Here is a 21679-nt window from a genome sequence, read left to right on the forward strand (position 1 = left end):
GCACCTGCAGGCTGGGTTTTTGCGACTCATGCACAAGGACCCCGAGGTCCCTCTGTACCGTCGCATGCTGCAGTTTTTCGCCACGTAAGTAATAGTCCCTCTTACCATTATTCCTACCAAAGTGGACAACCTCACATTTGCCAAAATTAAATTCCATTTGCCAGTTCCTGGCCCATTCGCCCAGCCTATCTAGATCCTTCTGCAGACTCTCCACACCCTCCGCGCAATTTGCCGTTCCACCAATCTTGGTGTCATCAGCAAATTTCGACACCATACACTCGGTTCCCTCCTCCAGATCATCTATATAAATGGTAAATAGCTGAGGCCCCAGCACCGACCCCTGGGGCACTCCACTAGTCACCAACCGCCAATCCGAATAGCACCCATTGACCCCCACTGTCTGCTTCCTATTTGACAGCCAATCCTCTACCCACGCTAACACCCTACCCCCAACTCCATGCCCCCTTACCTTCTGCAATGACCTCTTGTGAGGCACCTTGTCAAACGCCTTCTGAAAATCAAGAAACACCACATCCACCAGCTCTCCTCTATCCACCGCCCTAGACACATCCTCACAGAACTCCAGTAAATTCGTCAGACACGACTTCCCCTTAACGAAACTGTGCTGCGTCTGCTCATCCAAACAATTGTTCTCAAGATGCCTCGCTATTTTCTCCTTCATCACAGATTCTAACATTTTTCCTACAACAGACGTTAAACTAACCGGCGTATAATTCCCTGCCACCCTTCTTAAACAACGGAGTAACATTAGTCGTTTTCCAATCTTCTGGCACTTCCCCAGAATCTAGCGACGTTTGGAAAATAATCACCAAGGCATCCACTATCACCTCTGCCATTTCTTTCAGAACCCTTGGATGCATTCCATCCGGTCCTGGGGACTTGTCCACAATCAGTCCCTCCAGTCTGTCGAGCACCGCCTCTCTAGTAACAATAATGTCATTCAGGCCCTCCACTCCTACCATCTTTCCATTGCTAACACCCGGCAAATTATTCACGTCCTCCTCCGTGAAGACTGAAACAAAAAAGTTACTCAAGGCCTCAGCCATTTCCCCATCCCCTACCACTAAGTCCCCCCTCTCATCCTCTAAGGGTCCAACGTTCACCCTAGCCAGCCTCTTCCTTTTTATGTATTTATAAAAACTCTTGCTAGCCTTTCAATTTTTTATTTCACTGTCTCAATATTTTTCCCTCAATTTATTTTATGTTCTGTATATGCTTGGTAGTTATGCTTTGGACGCAAATATTCTCATTTATTCTTTGTGATCTAGACTCCACAAGTCTCAGAGAGGTTTCTTTAATCAAATTAGCTAAAGGACCAGTTGTTGCTTGCCCTACCCATGCATGGCAGGATCAACAGCAGAGTCTGGCAAAAGGTCTTTAAGCAGCTACAAATGTAATGAGCCAGTGACTTTTTTTATCACTTGCCACAAAATTCAGGCTATTACATTTATAGATTTCCAAGGAACTTAAATGAATAAACACAGGTGAAGTGATAAATGAAAACATATGAAATGAATAAAAGATAGTTAAAACAATTAAGGTTCATCCTATATAGACATCTGAATCTCAAGCACCAGAACTACCCCCCTCCCCTGTATCAAACGGTGCCATAGCATACTTCACAATCAACTGACAGACCTTTCAAAATCTCTCTGAAAATGCACCATCTCTGGCAGTACTGCATTCCCACACGATTGTACTAAAGTGTCAACATAAATTATATGCTCGAGGCAATATTACTGAGACCATGCTAACACCTCTGACAGTTACAATGATATGCTTAGAAAACTACCTTTAGGTAATCCTTATTAACCTCTCATCAGCATCTTTCAACTTCCATCACGAAATGTGCAAACAAAAAATTTAAAATATGCCCATTCTTTTATAATTGGTGGTTACTCACTATCCATAAGTTTTCCCTAGAGCTACCACACATTTCATATAAACCATCAGAACCTACCTCTTGCCTGTTCAAGTCTCATTCTTATTTAGTTCCTGTTGAATGATATGCACAGTAAGAAGTCTCACAACACCAGGTTAAAGTCCAACAGGTTTATTTGTAGTAAACACCACTCGCTTTCGGGGTTTGCCCCTTCGTCAGGTGAGTGGGAGTTCTGATCACAAACAGACCATATAAAGGCACACACAGTTTACAGAATACTGATTAGAATGCGAGTCTTTACAGCTAATCAAGTCTTAAAGGTGCAGGCAACGTGAGTGGAGATAGCATTAAGCATAGGTTAAAGAGATGTGTATTGTCTTGAGACAGGACAGTAAGTGAGATGTTGCAAGCCCAGGCAAGTCATGGGGGTTACAGATAGTGTGACATGAACCCAAGATCCCGGTTGAGGCCATCCTCATGTGTGCGGAACTTGGCTATCAGTTTCTGCTCAGCAACTCTGTGCTGTCATTTGTCATGAAGGCTGCGTTGGAGACATGGATTATGCATGCCCTGAGCTTCCTGGCCACAGGAATATTTCCTGGTGACAGGAATATGTAGAATATTACTCCATACAAAGTGGCATATGCCATTTATCAGCCAGTTTACTAAACTTATCTGAACCATCTCGAAATCCAATAGTCACCTCCTTACTGTAGATTCTTACAAATACTAACTGTATAATGTGCAAAGTAATAAAACAGTACTATTTGTCTCCTGCTCAAGATTATTCATAGAATAATGGGCAGCAAAGAACATCATACAGAGTCCAGGGGAACTATAAGTGTCATCATATTCCAATCTCAGCCTTTTTCATTAAAGTGGCAATGCTCATTGTTGATTCTAATACAATGGTTCTTCAATAGCTCCTCACACCATGGCTGGAATCTTCCGGCGATTCCTATGTGGGATCTTCCGGTCCCACTGCTGGTGAATCCCACCACCTTGTGTTCCCAGGTGGCAGGAGGGTGCAACAGTGGAAAACCCCATTGACAGTGGCAGGACCAGAAGATCGCACCACCGGCCAAAGGCGAGGATGGAACAGGCCACAAGAGGTAGTGAAAACCTGGCCCAACAGTTCTTCCTATCCTGCTGTGAGTGCATAAACATTGGCACCCACAAGTTACACAATTTTCTTTTAGAAAAGATAAACCAAAAACCATGTTAATAAGCTAACCATAATTAGTTTTTTTTTCTGTCCATCTAAGCTACTTCTCAATATGTTGGAAAAGAGGCCACTCAAGACTTAATGTTCAAAACACAAACCATTACCTAAAGTCTAAATACAATTATAAAACTAGGTATGTGTCTTCAATATTTCTAAGAACATACTATGGTTTGGTGTGACTGATTTGGTGTAAATGTTTTACTTTTATACTAACATAAATGTATATAAATGAAGCACCTGCAACAAAGCAATGTGGTTCATAATTTGTTTTCAGAAAGGCTTATATTAGCAGTGATAAAGCAGATGGAGGTCCAATGCCATTGAGTGGTACAAGGCCTCACTGATAGCAGGCATAAGTCGTCATTAATTATTTTCACTGGCTGGTGACTCTTTTTTACTGTTGGGAAGTCAATATGAAGGGATAAACCTCAGAAGGCAGAATATCACCAAGGTTGAAAAGGGAAGGAAAGAAGGTAAGGTAAATCAGAAAGTAATGATTATATGACACCAATCTTGGATTTTCTAAAATACAGTAAATAGCTGAAAGAAAGGAGGTTATTAACTCCACTGCTAATATCACAGAGGTACGTTACCAATGACTTTATTAAAGCAGAGGATGGTAATTATAAAATAAATAATTTAATCCATCAAAATTAAATAGCGAGTACTGAGAACAAGACTTCAGTTGTTATTGATATTGTTGAGTTTTAAAAAAAGCAGCTTGTATTTGCCTGTGTCTGATCAAGAACCAGTGAATTTATTGCCTCATATCAATTGGACCACAAGCTCACAGAAGCATAATGATAAGACCCATGAATTTTCCGACACTTTCAGAAACTGAACTTCATTTTGGTGCTATTAATAAATACTAAAAAAGGACAGTTCTGAATTTGTTATATGGATAGCCAGCGCTTTACAGCAGAAACCACAGGAAAATTCAAAAATGCCAAGACAACGCTGAATGGAATTGTTTTTTAAAAGATAACCAAGGCTGTTTCAAATTCAAGTCATGTATTTCAGTCCAAAATCTTTAGGTTATTTTATTTGAAACCTTAAATGACACAAGTGTGAAATCCATGTATTTACTGCACCACGTTTAATAAGGTTTGCAGTTGAAGAACACAGATGCAAGCTTCCCACTGTGCCACATCAATAAACAGGTCCATATATCCCCTGCCATGAATATATAATGCATTAAAATGAGTCTATAGCAACAGAATTGCTAGCCTCAATAGTGAATAAATACAAACTATCCATCACTGGTCTGTGAAAAATTTATGAGAGCTTATAGATGCCTTCCCCAATGGTAAACCTCCAGGGTCTGAAGGGACAAGTACAAACACTGCTCTTTTTCCAGAAAGTGGTCCACAGAGTTTGACAACCACCTGCCATGTTAGTTTAGTACCTTAGTCTTTATTACTATATATACAGACAGAAGAAGTGACATAACAAGCAACTCCAATACAACAAATGCAGCAACCTTTTTTTCCAAAAGGATGCAATTATGCAATAAATACAGGAAAAGGAGGCAGTCCTTTTTTTGGTTACTTAAAGGATCTTACTACATAACTGATTTGGCTCTTGGGAAGGTAACAAACTGCATAATTCTCATTACATGGCAAGAGTGAAGATAAAGTTTGTGGTTGGTAGAGACTATAGATCAACATCGCCGACTCTCAGGATTTTCTCTGGCCCACAGCAGTAATAAGCAACTAATCTTGAATGTCACATTCCATGCAACAAGGGAAAGCGACATGGCAAGTTGGTTGAAAACAACGTTATGCGATTTAATGGCATTTTTATTACTAAAGGATACCCATCTCACTTTTATGAGCCAGAACTTTCTCATACTGATTTATTGATGATTGTTTTACAATTGCACTCATCCTATATTTAGTTGAGAGAGACAAAATTGCCAAGGAAGCAGGAAATTATTCAAGTGTTTTCAACAGTTTGGGAATTTTTAAAATGGTGGCAATAGCCACTTTATAAACACAATATTCAGTTACTGGTTCCAATTAAATACTGATAATTGTGCTAGCAGCACAGTATTGACATCTGCATTCTTGAACTACCTTCATGCCAGGACGCATAAGTGGTATTTTCTGTCACTGTATTCCATGGGTTGCATGTCTAAAATTTAATTTGTCTAGATCTGTAAATCTCATTGAAAAGATCATCTAATCCTGATCTGTTTATTGGAGCAAGACAGCAAAAATACTGTGGATGCTGGGAATCTAAAATAAAAATAAAAAATTCTAAATCTCAGTAAGTCTGGCAGCATCTGTGGAGAGAGGAAGAGTTAACTTTTCAAATGACTTGATGTTCTGATGAAAGATCACCAACCTGAAAGATTGGGCAGGATTTTACTGCCTCGCTCATCCCAAAACCTTAAAATCCTGCCCAAGGTCAATGGACCTTCCCATTGTTTGCTCCTTGCTCTCTCCACTTCCTGTGGTGGGAGGGGTGTGGGGGTAAAATTCCAGCCATTAACTCTATTTCGCTCTCCACAGGTGATGTCAGACCTGTTGTCTAGCATCTGATGCAGGTGATGCCATTTTCAAACTGCAGCCTTAATAGAGTTCAGAAATGTCAAAAATATCAGTTCTGAGATCCGTTTAAAGATTTTTATTATTATTGAAAATTCTGCCATTTGGTTTTATTGAAAAGGTTAGCAGACACAAAGGGTGGAATTTTCCCATCCTGCCCGCCATAAGAATCGTAGTGGGCAGGACAGGACCATGCACTGGTCCACTGACCTCAGGTGGGATTTTCCAGTATTGAGGTGAGCGCGGCCCAAGTATCTCACCCAAGGTATTGTCTAGCATCTTTCCCGACTCAGTAAAACGCCTCGTTAAATGTAAAAATTAATTCACATCTTCAGCTGCAAAATCACATTCAAGCTGAAATTAAAATATTTAAAAATAAAAGCAAAATAAGATGCTGTAGCTGGAAAGTAATATGAGTAGGAATCTCAGAATTCTACCCAGTGGTCCGACATTATGGTACCATTTAGTAGAATGGAGAGAAAACCTCAATCTCACTCCTGCATTTCAATACAGAACAAAGCTATAGAAGCGAGTAGACTGAATGACCAGTTATATTCAACGCCAAGATACTTGTGAACTTTCAATCTTCTACATAATCCTGACCAAAGCAACAAAAGACTAATTAGCAACTTAACCATAAATATAAATTACTCCAGCCTCATCTCAAAATGTTACCCCAATCCAAAGATTCAGGCATCTATATATTTCAAGGAATAATTGGTCAGCAATAATGTTTCTTCATAGTTTAGTGAAGAATTAGTTATAGATATGAGAAAGGTTAAAGAAATAAAGGTGCTTAAAAGAAGCAGGGCCATCCAACTGGCAAGAGTAAAAATGAATGTGACAGTGACAGGGAATAGTATACTGGATACTGTCAGGCAGAAACTAAAAAGTAAAATAAACTTAATGTTTCAGGTCTGTGACTTTTTATCAGGACTGTTAGGAAACAGTAACTTTTTTCTCCACTGATGCTGCCTGACCTGCTGAGCACTTCCAGCATTTTTCAGATAATTGTGCTAGCTGCACTGTATTGACATTTGCATTCTTGAACTACCTTCAGATTTCCAGCACCTGCAGTATTTTGCTTTCGGTTTGGAACAGATACTGCTTTTCGCAGTCACGACTGCAAATTTCAAAGGTAGTGTTGCCTGCCCAGTGTCAGAGTTAAGGATATCCTGTTGTGGCTGAGGATGAATCTGGAATGGGATGGGGAGGATTCAGTTGTTGAAGTCCATGTAAGAACCAACAACACAGGTAGAAATTGAGGGAGCGCAGCAAAGGTTTACCAGGCTGATTCCAGGGATGGTGGGACTGACGGAAGAAAAGAGATCGACTAGGTTATGATTGTTTTCACTGGAATTCAGACCAACGAGGGGGAATTTCATGGAGACTTATAAAATTCTAACAGGACAGGGTATTTGCAGGGAGGATATTCCCAATGGTGGGAGAGTCCAGAACCAGGAGTCACTGTCTGAGGATTCAGGATAGACCATTTAGGATGGAGGTGAGGAGACATTTTTTCACCCAAAGAGTGATGAACCTGTGGAATTCATTACCACAGGAAGTAGTTGATGCCAGAACATTGAACCAAGAGGCAGCTGGATATAGCACGTGGGGCGAATGGGATCAAAGGTTATGGGGAAAAAGCAGGATTAGGCTATTGAGTTGGATGATCAGTCATGATCATAATGAATGGTGGAGCAGGCTCAAAGGGCCAAATAGCCTCCTCCTGTTCCTATCTTCTATGTTTCTATGTTAAAAGTGAAGCTCTGCTGTTGGAGTTTAAAAATCTAGAGTTTTAATTAATAAGCAAAACTTCATGGGTAATAACCTGTGGAATGCTAACTGAATCACATACAAACTAAGAAATCTCACAATGCCAGGTTAAAGTCCAACTGATTTGCATGGTATCGCGAGCTTTTGGAGTTTTCACCTGATGAAAGAGCAGCAGTCCGAAAGCTCGTGACACCAAGTGAACCTGTTGGCCTTTACCTGGTGTTGTGAGTCTTCTTACTGTGTCCATCCCAGTCCAACACTGGCATTTTCACATCATGGCTATCACATGCAAACTGGCATAAGATCAAGTAGATCAGAGAGTTAAATGCATGGGTCAAAGAATGGTGCTGGCAACAAGAAATTTCAATTGATGGGGAAGTGGCACCAGTACAGAGGAAACAGGAAGCTGTTCCATTAGGCTGCTCCACTCCAACCAGCTTGGGATCGTGTAGTAGCGAATGGAATGATGAGGGATTTAAACTAAAAAGTGAAGGGCTGGGGACAGGTGTGAGGTCAGTTAAGGGGATACTTATAAATCTGAAAAGAAAAATAAAGGCCACAACGCAACAAATAATTTGAGTAAGGATAAACAGAGTGTGACAGGGAGGAACACAGAGATTAACGGTAATAATGCATCACTGAATAAGGTCAAGGCAGGCAATGTTGGTTAAAGAAATTACAAGTTCTTTAGCTGAACACATGAAGCATTCTTAACAAGACGGACATAGTAGTGAGACCAATAGAAATAAATGGGTTTGAAATAATAGCCATTAGGAACACATGGTGACACGGCCATGTGTTTAAGTACCCTGATCTAAATATTCCAGGGTACTTGAAATTTTGAATTAATAGGCAGAATGGAAAAAGAGCAACAACAGTCCATATAATAAAGGATGGAACAAGGGCAGTTGTGACAAAGCTTAGCTTGACCCAAAACCAAACCCCGAAAGCTTATGGGTTTACTATCAAATAAACTTGTTGGACTCTAAACCTGGTGCTGTAAGACTTCTTACTGTGTTGACCCAAAACATCAGGAAGGAGAATCAGGCTGGGTGAAGAAAAAGAATAACAAGGGGCAGAAAACATTGGTGGGACTACTTTACCAGGCTCCTAATGGTAGCTATACCACTGCACAGAGTATCAAGAAATAACAGGAGCTTGTAACAAAGGTAATGCAATAATCTTCATCTTTAATCGTCATGTAAGATGGACAAATCACTTTGGCAAAGGCAGTCTGGAGGACAGATGAGTTAATGGAATTAATTCAAGATAGCTTTAGAGAATAATGCATCTTAGAACCAACCAAGGATAAGCTGTTTTAGATCTTGCATTACTTAATTAGACAGGTTAATTAGTAATGTCATACTAAAGGATCCTTTGCAGCAGAGTGATAATAATTTGATCAATTTGTCATTCACAAACTCAGGACAATTCTAAGTCTGAAACAAGAATCTCAAATTTAAACAATGTCAATTAGATAGTTATGAGAAAAATAAGCAAAATATTGCAGATGCTGGAATCTGAAACAAGAACAGAGGACGCCGCAAAAACTCAGCAGGTCTACGAGCATCTATTAGGAGAGGCACAGAGTTAATGCTTTGAGTTCTTTGACTCTTTGTCAAGTGGGTATGAGAGGCAAATTGGCTAAGGTCGATTGGGAGAATAGATTAAAAGATAAGTAAGAGTGGCAAACACTTCAATAAATATTTCAAAATTCTTAAAAAAAATTGATAATCCATTGAGAAACAAAAAATCCATGGGAAAAATTATCCATCATAGCTTACTAAAGAAATCAAGAATGATGTTAAGTTAAATGAAGAAGCTTATAATGCTGAGAAAAATTGTTGTAAGCCTGAGGATCTTTCTATAGGCATGTGAGAGACATTTACATTCCATGATTCTATGTTAGATTCAAACTTAGATAGCATGACAACAGGGTTCAAAATTCTGACGTGTACATTCAGAAAACATATTATAAGATTTAGTTCTTGATTATTACAATCACCTCTAAGCATCGACATGAATGCTTAGAAAATAGCTATGTGATCAATAAGCACGTCATTGCCTAATTAGCAAATTTTCATTCAAATTAATGGCCCATTTATACTCTGGAATTGCTTCCAAGGAAGTAGTTCCATGGTTTTACATGGCTGCCTCCATTCCTAATTCATGTTACCTACACTGTGTAATAGATTCAGAACACTGGTAGTAAATTTCAAATAATTGCGCAATCACAAAACTTCACCGTATGCATTTACTCTGGAGCCATGTTTCATGCCATTACAATTTTGTTTGTTCTGTGAACATACAATTAAAATGAAATATCGGTCTTTACCACATGCCATCACTTTTGGACCACTCAGACCTGACAGGTAAGTTTCCATGCATCCTGAGATATGCAGACCACTTTGTCTACAGTACATTACCACCTCCACATGCAGAGCTAGTATTGTCATATATGTGGCATTAGAATTCACAAAACAGGCCATTCCAAAAATTCTTCTGACACTCATTTTTAATACCAAGACATAGGTATCTAATGCAACACAGGAGCTTACAACAATGGTGTATGCCCTGTCATTGTATTTGCTTTTTTTTAAGAGCTTCCTACATTGCAAGAGCACATTGCAACGTGTGCCTTGTTGTTCATTACAACAATTGATAATAAAGCAGAATTAAAGAAATGTGCAAGTAACGAGGTCAAATTCGAGTGCACAAAGTCACGTTTTACTTCAGGCATGACTTAGCTGCTGAGACGAATCCACAACAAAGTCCATCAAAAGTATAAACAGTGCTTGAAGTCCTTATGAATTATTATAGTAGTAATCTTTGATTTTTATTACACAAACATCAGCTGCCTTGAAATTTTAAAACAATATTTTTCTTTGGACAGCTGCATTTCATTTCACTACTAGCAATGAGTTACAGCACCTCCAATCAGTTTTCCTTAATTCACAATAAACGCTGGAATATTGCAAGCTAAAAACAAATGATCTTATTAAAACTTGCGATACTGTTGAAATCATCTCTCACTGTTCAAGAGTCAGGAGCAAATGAACCCAGGAACAGGTATTGGCCCTTCAACCCCTCAAAACTACTATGCCAATATGTTAGATGATAGCTAATCTGCACTTTAACTCCATCTACCTGATTTAGTTCTGTAACCTGACCTAATTTCCTATCAAAAATCTCTTAATCCTGGTTTGGAAATTTTCAAGTGACCCCACCACCACGGCATAATCTCAGCAGGTTTTTTTTGGGGTGGGGTGGGGAGAGAGAGTTGCAGATTTCCACTGCTGTGTGCGTGCTGAGATATGCTTCCTGATTTCAATGCTGACTGGCCTCATTCTAATTCTAAGGTTTTGTCCCTTGTTCTGGAATCCCCACCCTATCAAAAGGAGCAACAGCTAGCTGAGGAAAATGTTTTCTTATGCAGAGTATGGTTAGGACAGAAAACGTACTGCTTACAAGTGTGGTTGAGGAAGACTCGATCAAGGCCTTCAAAAGAGAACTGGATAATTCTCTGAAATGAAGAAAATTGCAAGGGGAAAAGGTAGGGTAAGTTGGATGAGATGAGTTGCTGTTTCAGAGAGTCAGCATGGACATGACAAAACAAATGATCTTCTTCTGTGCTGTAACTATTCTGTGATTTTATGCTTTGTATCTGCAAATTAGCTTCCAGTGATTTCTGTATTGGGACCTCTAAATTTTATTGCTGCTCAACAATTCATTCATTTTCACTCTGTAGAAAATATTCTCATCATTTTTTGGGGGGTTAAAAACTGGATCGCTTTGCACTTGAACTCCATCTGCCAAAGCCATCTCAGCTCCAGGACATCTCCACAGGAGGCCCTCAGGGAACCGTCCTTGGCCCAATAATCATCAGCTGCTTCATAGTGACCTTCCCTCCATCATAAGGTCAGAAGTGGGGATGTTCACCGAGGATTGCACATTGTTCAGCACCATTCACAACTCCTCAGATACTGAAGCAGTCCATGTTAAAATAAAACAAGATCTGGACAGTACCCAGGCTCGGGCTGACAACTGCATGTAACATTTGCGCCACACAGATGCCAGGCAATGATCATCGCCAATTACTCTAACCAACGCCCTTTGACATTCAATGGTGTTACCGTCACTGAATTTCCCCCACTGTCAACATCCTTGAAGTTACCATTGACTAGAAACTCAACTGGACTCACCACATAAACACAGTGGCTACAAGAGCAGGTCAGAAGTTAGGAATACTGCAGCAAGTAGCTTATCTCCTGACTCCTCAAAGCCTGTCCACCATCTATATGGCACAAGCTAGGAGCGTGATGCAACACTCCCTGCTTCCCTGGATGGGCGAAGCTTGACGCCATCCAGGAAAAAGCAGCCCATTTGATTGGCACCATATCAACAAACATCCATTCCCTCCATGATTGATGCTTAGTAGCAGCAGTGTGTACTATCTACAAGATGCACTGCCAGCAATTCACCAAAGATCCTTAGACAGCACTTTCCAAACCCATGACCATTTCCTTTTAGAAGGACAATGGCAACAGATACATGGGAACAGTACCACCTGCAAGTTCCCCTTCAAGCCACTCACCATCTTGACTTGGAAATATATCTCCGTTCTTTCGCAATCACTGGGTTAAAATCCTGGAATTCCCTCCCAAACGGATTGTGGGTCAACCTATAGCACGTGGACTGCAATGATTCAAGAAGGCCTTCTCACCATCACCTTCTCAACAGTAACTAGGGTTGGAAAATAAATGTTCACCAGCCAGCAATGCCCATGAACCATGAATGAAGTTAAAAAAGTTTGCCTACTCACTTGCTCTGTCAATGCTCCGCTAGAATTTACTGCTCCCATTCATACTTCTTACTGTGCAACCCAATTTGGTGCCATCAGCAAACTTTGATACATGGCTCTCTATTTCTTCATGCATGTCATTAATGAACACAGTGAGAAGCTGAAGCCCAAGTACAAATCCTTGTGGGCCATCACTAGTCACAACTTGCCAATTTGCTCGTATACACATTATCTCTACCTTTTCAGCCTCCAACCTCCGAATCAATTCCCTACCTACATCATATGATAAACAGTTATTTAAAGAATCAAACAGCAATACGATACTGATGCATTTTCTGCAAATAGAAACCACAGAACCATGGAAATTATACGGTATAGAAAGGGGCCATTCAACCCTTTGTGTGTGTGTTGGCAAATATGGAATGATTCAATGTAGAGCATGCTGCAATCACAATTTAAAATGCTCACTGCAGGCAATAATGTAAAACACTGCAGTGTCAATTATTTGATGTCATTTGCTGTTTGCGGGTTAGATATGAAGATATGAAAATATTCCTTGAAGTAGTGGTTCAAGCAAAAGAGTGCAGAATGATGAAGAAAACTGTAAAGTAATAAATGGATTTGACCCAAGATTAAATGCTTGAAGGCTTTTCAGCCGCTTCCTGCCAACAACATTACATCGGCTATTGTGATTTTATTTCTGTGGGCTAAGAAGTGCAACAAGATTAAAAAGTCCAAATATCCACTGTCCGTTCCAGTATATACAATATCACCACATGCCTGTTTTCCCCAAAAGGCTATAGTATAATTAATGCTTTAACACAAACTGAAGCAGTATTGACACCTCTGGGCATCCTTAGATGGTCCCCAAGAACATATTTCTGTTCATAGGTCAATGGCAAGTTGGCTGCAGCAACAGCCATGTCCTGCAGACAAAATGAGGCCTTAACCTATAATTTGCCACACTTGTCCCTCGACAGCTAGAATGAATTTTGCACCTGAAGACTTCCTTGTAAACCTTTCCCTGCCTGTTCCAAACTGAACAATTCCCAGTGTAACTGTGCAAGAAAAGTACAACAAAGTAAATCAAGAACAACCAGTGACTGTCGGCCAGTACACAGAAAAGATCCCTTAGGTCCAGGCTTCAAAGAGGCTGAGGAAAAATGCACAGCCACACAAAGATTTATAAATATTTGACAACTCCCCTGACTGTTTTTGTAACAGTACTGATTTCACACACTTGTCCCAAAACCGAAAAATACAATTAAAAAGAAGCCTTAGATCTTCTCAACTCTCTCATTTATAAGTTAATAATTACCATCCTTTAATTATAATTATGCTTGCCTTCCTCACATGCTATTACTTTGTCGACCTGCTACTTCGTCTCTCTCTTCACCACAACCGTCCTAATCTCCCTTTTCATTAACTTGTTTTCCCCAATGGATTTTGGGTTATTAATAGATGACAAGTAGGTTTAGAACTTTACAGTACAAAAATGGTCCTAAATTGCCCAAATATTAAAAATACCCAAAGATACATTGATAGTGCATTATTCACATTTATTTTATTGCTGATGTCATATTGTATGAATATAAGGCTACACACCTATCTTAACCACGTGTATAAAATTTTGCAGGATATTATTTTAATTATGGATACATGCACTAACTACAGCTGGACCAGGGAGGAAGTCAGGAAACATCAAGGACTCACCCAGTGTTTTATTCAGAATATGGTCCTTCCCAGGCACCAACTCTCTAATATTTTTCCATCCTTGTTTTGATTTGGAGGCAGTGTTTACTGCTGGCTGGAATGCAATTCTTCTACACACATTTCAGGAAGCCATCCAAGCAATCTATCTGGATAATCCAGGGAACGAGCTATTGTCCATTTCTTTTTCCCTGCCCCAATGTCTCTCTCATTATGTTTCCAAACATTGCCATAAAGATTCACTCACCAGCAATACATGCAGAGCACTTCCTGCATCTGCCTCCTCCACGAGCTATCCTCCTGAAGCCATGCACTTGAATGTTGCTCTCCTAGTATCCAGCAAATGATTATCATGCTAATTTCAGTTTCCTTAATGTATCATGCTCGAGCACTGCTACACTTGCAAAGTTATACATTATAAATATATTATATATTAGATTGTTATCAATGATAATTTATTCAACATATATGTATACCAGGCACACAAAACTCTGAAAATGGGCAAATCCTATCCAATGAATGGTAAAATTGAGCAACAAATGTCAAGATTTTGAACAAATTCAGCATAATTAAGGACTTCACGCTCCGCAGACATTCTCTCTTCCATCTTCTTCCTTCGGGAAAAAGATACGAAAGTCTGACGTCACATACCAACCAACTCAAGAACAGCTTCTTCCCTGCTGCTGTCAGACTTTTGAATGGGCTTACCTTGCACTGAGTTGATCTTTCTCTACACCCTAGCTATGACTGTAACACTACATTCTACACTCTCATTTCCTTCTCTACGAACAGTATGTTTTGTCTGTAGTGCGCAAGAAACAATACTTTTCACTGTATGTTAATATATGTGACAATAATAAATCAAATCAAAATTCCTCCCTGGGATAATCTGGTCTGTAAGATTATTATTGCCATTCTCCTGGAGTTCAATAAAATTTCTGTTATCATAGAATCCTGATTGTGCAGAAGGAGATCCTTCAAATCTGAACCGACAACAATCCCACCCAGACTCTGTCCTCGTCATCCCATGTACTTACCCTGCTAGTCCCTCTGACACTAATGGACAATTTATCACAATCAATTCACCTTGCCTGCACACATTTGGACTGTGGGAGGAAACCGGAGCACTCGGAGGAAACCCATACAGAAACAGGGAGAATGTGCAAACTCCACACAGACATCCAAGGCTGAAATGAAACTCGGGTCCCTGGCACTGTGAGGAAGCAGTGCTAACCACTGTGCAACCATGCTGCCCAATCATTTTCCACTGACAATATTTCAGATTCAGGAAGTATTGGAGATAATGGCAGTGATCCTCCAATCTCGCCCGCCTTAAGAACATAAGAAATAGGAGCAGGAGTAGGCCATCTAGCCCTTCGAGACTGCCCCGCCATTCAATAAGATCATGGCTGATCTGTCGCTGCTCAGTTCCACTTTCCTGCCCTCTCCCCATAACCCTTAATCCCCTCTCTTATCAAAAACCCATCAACCCGCGTCTTAAAAATATTTAGCGAGGCAGCCTCCACCACTTCAACGGGCAGAGAATTCCAGAGATTCACCACCCTTTGAGTGAAGAAGTTCCTCCTCAACTCCGTTCTAAACCGCCCCCCCTTTTATCTTGAGGCTGTGCCCCCTAGTCCTACTGTCTTTTTTGAGCGGGAAGAGTCTCTCCACCTCTATCCTATCCATCCCATTCATCATCTTATACGTCCCAATGAGATCTCCCCTCATTCTTCTAAACTCTAACGAGTACAAGCCCAGTTTATTCAGCCTCTCCTCATAGCTCAACCCCCTCAACTCCGGTATCAGCCTAGTAAACCTCCTCTGCACTCCCTCCAAGGCCAAAATATCTTTGCGCAGGTGCAGCGCCCAAAACTGCACACAGTACTCCAGCTGCGGCCTCACCAATGCCCTATACAGCTGCAGCAAGACCTCCCTACTTTTATATTCAATCCCCGTCGCTATGAAGGCCAGCATCCCATTCGCCTTCCTGACCACCTGCTGCACCTGCAAGCTGGGTTTTTGCGACTCATGCTCAAGGACCCCGAGGTCCCTCTGCACCGTCGCCTGCTGCAGTTTTTCGCCCCGTAAGTAATAGTCGTTCCTACCATTCTTCCTACCAAAGTGGACCACCTCGCACTTGCCAACATTAAATTCCATTTGCCATTTCCTGGCCCATTCGCCCAGCCTATCTAGATCCTTCTGCAGACTCTCCACACCCTCCGCACAATTTGCCGTTCCCCCAATCTTGGTGTCATCAGCAAATTTCGACACCCTACACTCAGTTCCCTCCTCCAGATCATCTATATAAATGGTAAAAAGCTGAGGCCCCAGCACCGACCGCTGGGGCACTCCACTAGTCACCATCCGCCAATCCGAATAGCACCCGTTGACCCCCACTCTCTGCCTCCTATTTGACAACCAATCCTCTATCCACGCTAACACCCTACCCCCAACTCCATGTCCCTCGACCTTCTGCAATAACCTCTTGTGAGGTACTTTGTCAAACGCCTTCTGAAAATCTAGAAAGACCACATCCACCGGCTCTCCTCTATCCACCGCCCTAGACACATCCTCATAGAACTCCAGTAAATTTCTTCTCTCACTGTCAGCAAGAATGGAGAATTAGGTGTTCAGCCAAAGCTCCATTCACTGCAGTGGGACCAGAGAATCCTAGTCACAGGTAAGGTTGAAAATTTCCAGCCAATGCTAGTATTGGCTTGGGTTAATTATTTTCAGTTTTTAACAACATGTTTTGTCTCCCTTATTTCTCTTTTAATCCCATCTTTCTTTCCTTATCTTTATTTTGGCTTTTTGTCCACAATTTTACATTGAATTAAATTTTCTAACTTGTACTTTCGTTTTGGACTGTTTGGGCCAAATGTTTTCACTCCTAGGCCAGGTGGAAGTGCATCAGGCGATCTTTAAAATTGGAGGACAGAACTCGGATCTGACATTCCCTCGTTCTCTCCTGGCACCAACAATTTTCATCAGCTCAGGAAGACTGAAAATCAGGAGCTCGTACTCTGCTGTATTAACAACGGCAACATCATTATGGAAAAGTTTAAATGTTTATTCATTAGTGTCACAAATAGACTGACATTAACATTGCAATGAAGTTACTGTGAAAATCAAGGTTGGCATTTCAGAACTGCTGCTATTTTGATGGCGGGTGGTAGTGTTTGGTAGGCAACATAAATCACTCCAGCAGCGAGGAGTCATGGGCCAACCATGGAATGGTATAATATGTCAATACAAAAGGTGTTGCTGACTTCATATTTCATTATGAAATGTCGTAGCACAAGTTGTATCTGTTTTTACTAAGTGATGAATGATGACAGTGCTATGATTTGAAAAAGTCATTGTTAAATAAAGTGGCTGATCAGGTTGCTAACTTCACACAACGGGCAAACTTGTCAAGTGACAAGTTTGAGCATCAGCTCAACCCAAGGCCGTCCACAGCTCCATCAGATGAAAATCCGACCAGACACTATGGTCACAGGATCACAACTTTTGGAAATTTCCAACTGCAGCTTCTCACTTCTATGATGAAAATCCAGCCCATCTTTCTGTGAACATATTCTCATATGACTGTAACGTTACATTCTGCACTCTCTTGTTTCCTTCTGTATGAAAGGTATGTTTTGTCTATATAGCACACAGGAAATAATACTTTCACTGTATGTTAGTACACGTGACAATAATAAATCAAGTTGAATCAAAACGTGACAAATCCTCCATAAAGAACATGATTGTGCAATTTCAAGAAAAAATTAGCTTAAGGTATCAAAGAATATGGGAGAACAAGGGATCAGGATATTGAATGTGATGATCAGCCATGATCAAAATCATGGCTCGAAGGGCCAAATGGCCCATTCCTGTTTCTATTTTCTATGTTCCTATCATGTTAGATCTCTTAATTACTGTACATTGTCACACAAATGTTCATAAAAAGTCTGCGCACCATTGTAAGCATAATGAACAGCCACTAGGTGCAAAATCTAAACCAATACAGTGATCCCACATGATCTTGGAATCCCTGCAGTGCAAAAGGAAGTCAATCGATCTATCTAGTTACACTAACCCGCTGACAGAGCATCTCACCCACACCCTATCCACGTAACTCCACATATTTATCTCATTAATTACCCTAACTTATACATCTTGGGACACTAAGGGACAAACTAGCCTGGCGAATCAACCTAGCCTGCACATCTTTGAACAATGGGAGGAAACCTGAGCATCCATGGCTAAGACCGCTAACCACTGTGCCACACATATTGAGAACTCTGGTTTTAGACTACAACATTAACAAGCAATTGTTTTGAGCTTTGACTGATAATATTATAAAACCATTAACAGTGCAAAAACTTAGGTGGGGCGGGGCGGAGGGTAGGAGAGTAATGTGAATTAATGGCAGGTCTTCAATTTGGGAAGATAGCTCCTAAAATCAAAAATTAAGGATGTCCACTGAACCAATCAGGAGTTAGGAATATGTGCAAGTAACGAACTGCATACAGCATTACGACTTAGCAAACCCAAATATCGCAACAGTACTGCACCAGCTGGATGTTTTTACCAACTCATGCATTGCACGTTAGGTGTCACTTTAATAAGTGGAATAATTTATCTCACCGCTTGTGACATATGTTTTTTTTTCTTTTTTCCACTGGATGTAATAGTCCAGGTTTTCTCTACACAGCATACTCATTAATAAAGCATTTGAAGGTTCTGGCCACTCCATATGTGGACTCAAAACCACCTCTAAATAGTACTTCTGTGACATTGTTACAACCAACAGCAGTGACCATTGAGAATGTCATCACAAAATCACAGCAAAAAATAAACAACGCAGACTTAAAATATGCAACTAATCACCATTCTGCTCATCACTGAAAATAATTTTAAACTCACGTATATTTGACTGGTTGTTAGACTTACGCTTTCCAATTTTTTTTTATTTTGGTGATTAAATTCTTATTCCCCCATCCCATCCCCTCTATTTTTTTCTTCCTTTCAGCTGCTCTACAACCTTCAGGCTATAAAATAAAGGCTCCAGTTTTTGCATACCAGTATCCTGTGACAAGAATTCATCATTATAACATTGTAATGTAATTTCTGGTTAACTGAGCTTTAAAGGCTTACTTTGTGCTAGTCACTGGCTAAGAAAGGTACTCTGTAGGCTCTGAACAAGTGGAATCTTGTTTCTTATTCTAAGCGGAACAAATAATTCTACAGCCGCAATAGAACTGTTTTCTTGATAGGTTTTCTGTTTTTTTTTTAACTACACGCCAGCATTTTTAACATTTTATATCAGGAGAAGGAGGGAAAGCACAATTTCTTTATTTTCTTCCATCTTTGACACTGCTTTGCAATCAAGTTGCATTTAGGCAACTAGAAACACACTCATCCTCTGAAGTGAGATTATTTAACTCAACCAACCATCCTATCTTATCCATATGCCGCATGCATGCATACACCTTCCCCATTAAACTTTTGAACTTTTAATTCTTTATAACTAACATTAAAATAATTTCAGTACCTGTGACCTAAATGCTATTTACAACACAAGTCTACTCCATTTAAGAGCATACTTTTAAATTATATGCACATTTTCTCCCATAGCTACTCTGCATTTTAACTTGCATTATAACCGCCACTACAGTCCAAAAATTAACTCATTGTGGGAAGTGTTTTCATATGTGATAAGGTATCACATAACTGAGCTTTTTTTTCAAAACACTTAATGGTGGTTGCAAGCTGAGTCCACTACCAATCATGCGGATATGACGTTTTATTCAGGAAACAAGTTTGCAACCTGAAGGCTGAATTGCAGAAATTTACATCAGCAAGTTCACTAAGATTAAATAATCAAGTTAAAAACATACAAATACATATGTAACAATAATACAGCAACAAAATGGACAAACAGGGTATTAAAGGAAGGGTAATGATGAATATATGCTAAATAAAAACATACCAGTCATACTAAAATATTAACAGCACAATTTCACTCTTGATGTGCCATCCGTGATTTGCACCTTCAGCAAGCGATAATTGCACATTTCTGGTAATCTGCAACATGATGTGTTCACCCAGAATCATCTCGCTGACCTAAAAGGCCTCTTCTGCGATATGGGCCATTGAGATGACCCTTCGGCCCACTGAATCACTAAGCATTCCAATTTAAAAACATGTTTTCCATTTTTACAGAAGAACTGTGTCAGTAAGTTACTTTAAATAAGGTTTTTTTGTGAAGCTAGCTAATTATAGTAACAGGGTTGATTTCTATTTTCATGCCTTTCTATAGTCAACACATAACTAATAATTATGGTTCGTGTCTTACATTATCCAATGTAAACCTTTCCACTGTTGTTCCATGCAGATTCATGAAGGAAGTTAAATTGCAAACTTATATTGAAAGCCTAATCAGCGTAAATGTTTGAAAGGAGGCCCAATAATGTTTATGCATAGAAATCTAAAAATCATATATTTTTTCCAACAGCTAGTTTGAGTTCCACATCAAACTGCATTTGTAGTCCTAAGACCACATATTCAGAACTAACAATTTCAAAAGTTAGTCAAGAGTTGTAGCAATGCTTTACGTACAATAACATGTACTTCTTTACAATAGTATGTTTCTCAATGGGTCAGCCGCTCCAGCTGGTATTTTGGAACTTAGCTTTAAAAACTCACATGTGAAAAATTGCAAAAAATAAACATGCATAGCCTTACCATGCTAACATTTGTATGACAGCAGTTAGTGGAATGATTTTAGGTAACATCATTGTTGTCTTTAAGATTTTTTTTTAAATTGCAAGAACCTATCCATCACATATTTATTATTGTCGGCCAGATGGACTAAATCTACTTCTTTTCAAATGTTATGTTCCTAGGTCCAACATATATTACCTTATCTGGATCAGTGTACATTTGAAATGTAGCTATAAAAATAAGTTGCTGGAAGCTGTTTAATAAAAACAAAAGATGGTCATAAGGGGAGGTAGTGGCACAATGGTATTGTTGCTGGACTAGCACTCAGGGAACCTGGATTCAAATCCCACCTCGGGAAATGGTGAAATTTGACTTCAATAACAATAAATCTGGAATTAAAAGTCAAATGATGACATGAAGCCATTGTCAAACATTGTAAAAACACATTTGGTTCACAAATATCCTTTTAGGAAGGGAATCTTTCTTCCTTATTGTAATGACTCAAGAAACCTGACTGGAAAGGAACATAGTTTATTACAAAATGCAAAGTAAAACCATTACCATGGCGTTTACACTAGTCATGCCTGGGACTGCAGTTTGGCAGGCCTAGTCCTGGGCCTGCCTTATTAGAAGCTCAGGTGATGAGTTTCAACTGGATAGGTCACTCACTGTCTGTTATCAGGAGAACTAATACACAATGAGCCTCACAGGGGGGTCAATTATTCCCAATGGGCCTCATGGGAGTTATCACATTTACTCTTTCTAGCCTACACATGACCCCAGATCTTATGTTATTGACTTGTAAAAATGCCATCTGAAACAGCCTAGCAAGCTACACATTTCAAGGACAATTAGCGATGTGCAATACATGCTGGTCAGTGATGTCAAATAATAAAAAAAAATTTCCCACCATGACCTCAAGCGTACTTGACAGCATTGAGTGCTGACTGAAGACTCAGTGTAATAGCCAGAATGATAAAGAAAAATCTGAATTGGGAAGG

The 21679-nt window shown here is 39.9% G+C and overlaps 1 protein-coding gene across 2 annotated transcripts in view; it reads right to left on the reverse strand.

Annotated features, from left to right (window-relative positions):
- wwox (WW domain containing oxidoreductase) overlaps nt 1-21679 on the reverse strand; it is a 909285-nt gene that overhangs the window by 721187 nt on the left and 166419 nt on the right. The gene's annotated exons all lie outside the window — the stretch shown is intronic.

The sequence above is a fragment of the Carcharhinus amblyrhynchos genome, chromosome 4 (genome assembly GCF_965287045.1).
Source record: "Carcharhinus amblyrhynchos chromosome 4, sCarAmb.v2.hapA, whole genome shotgun sequence".
Taxonomy (NCBI): domain Eukaryota; kingdom Metazoa; phylum Chordata; class Chondrichthyes; order Carcharhiniformes; family Carcharhinidae; genus Carcharhinus; species Carcharhinus amblyrhynchos.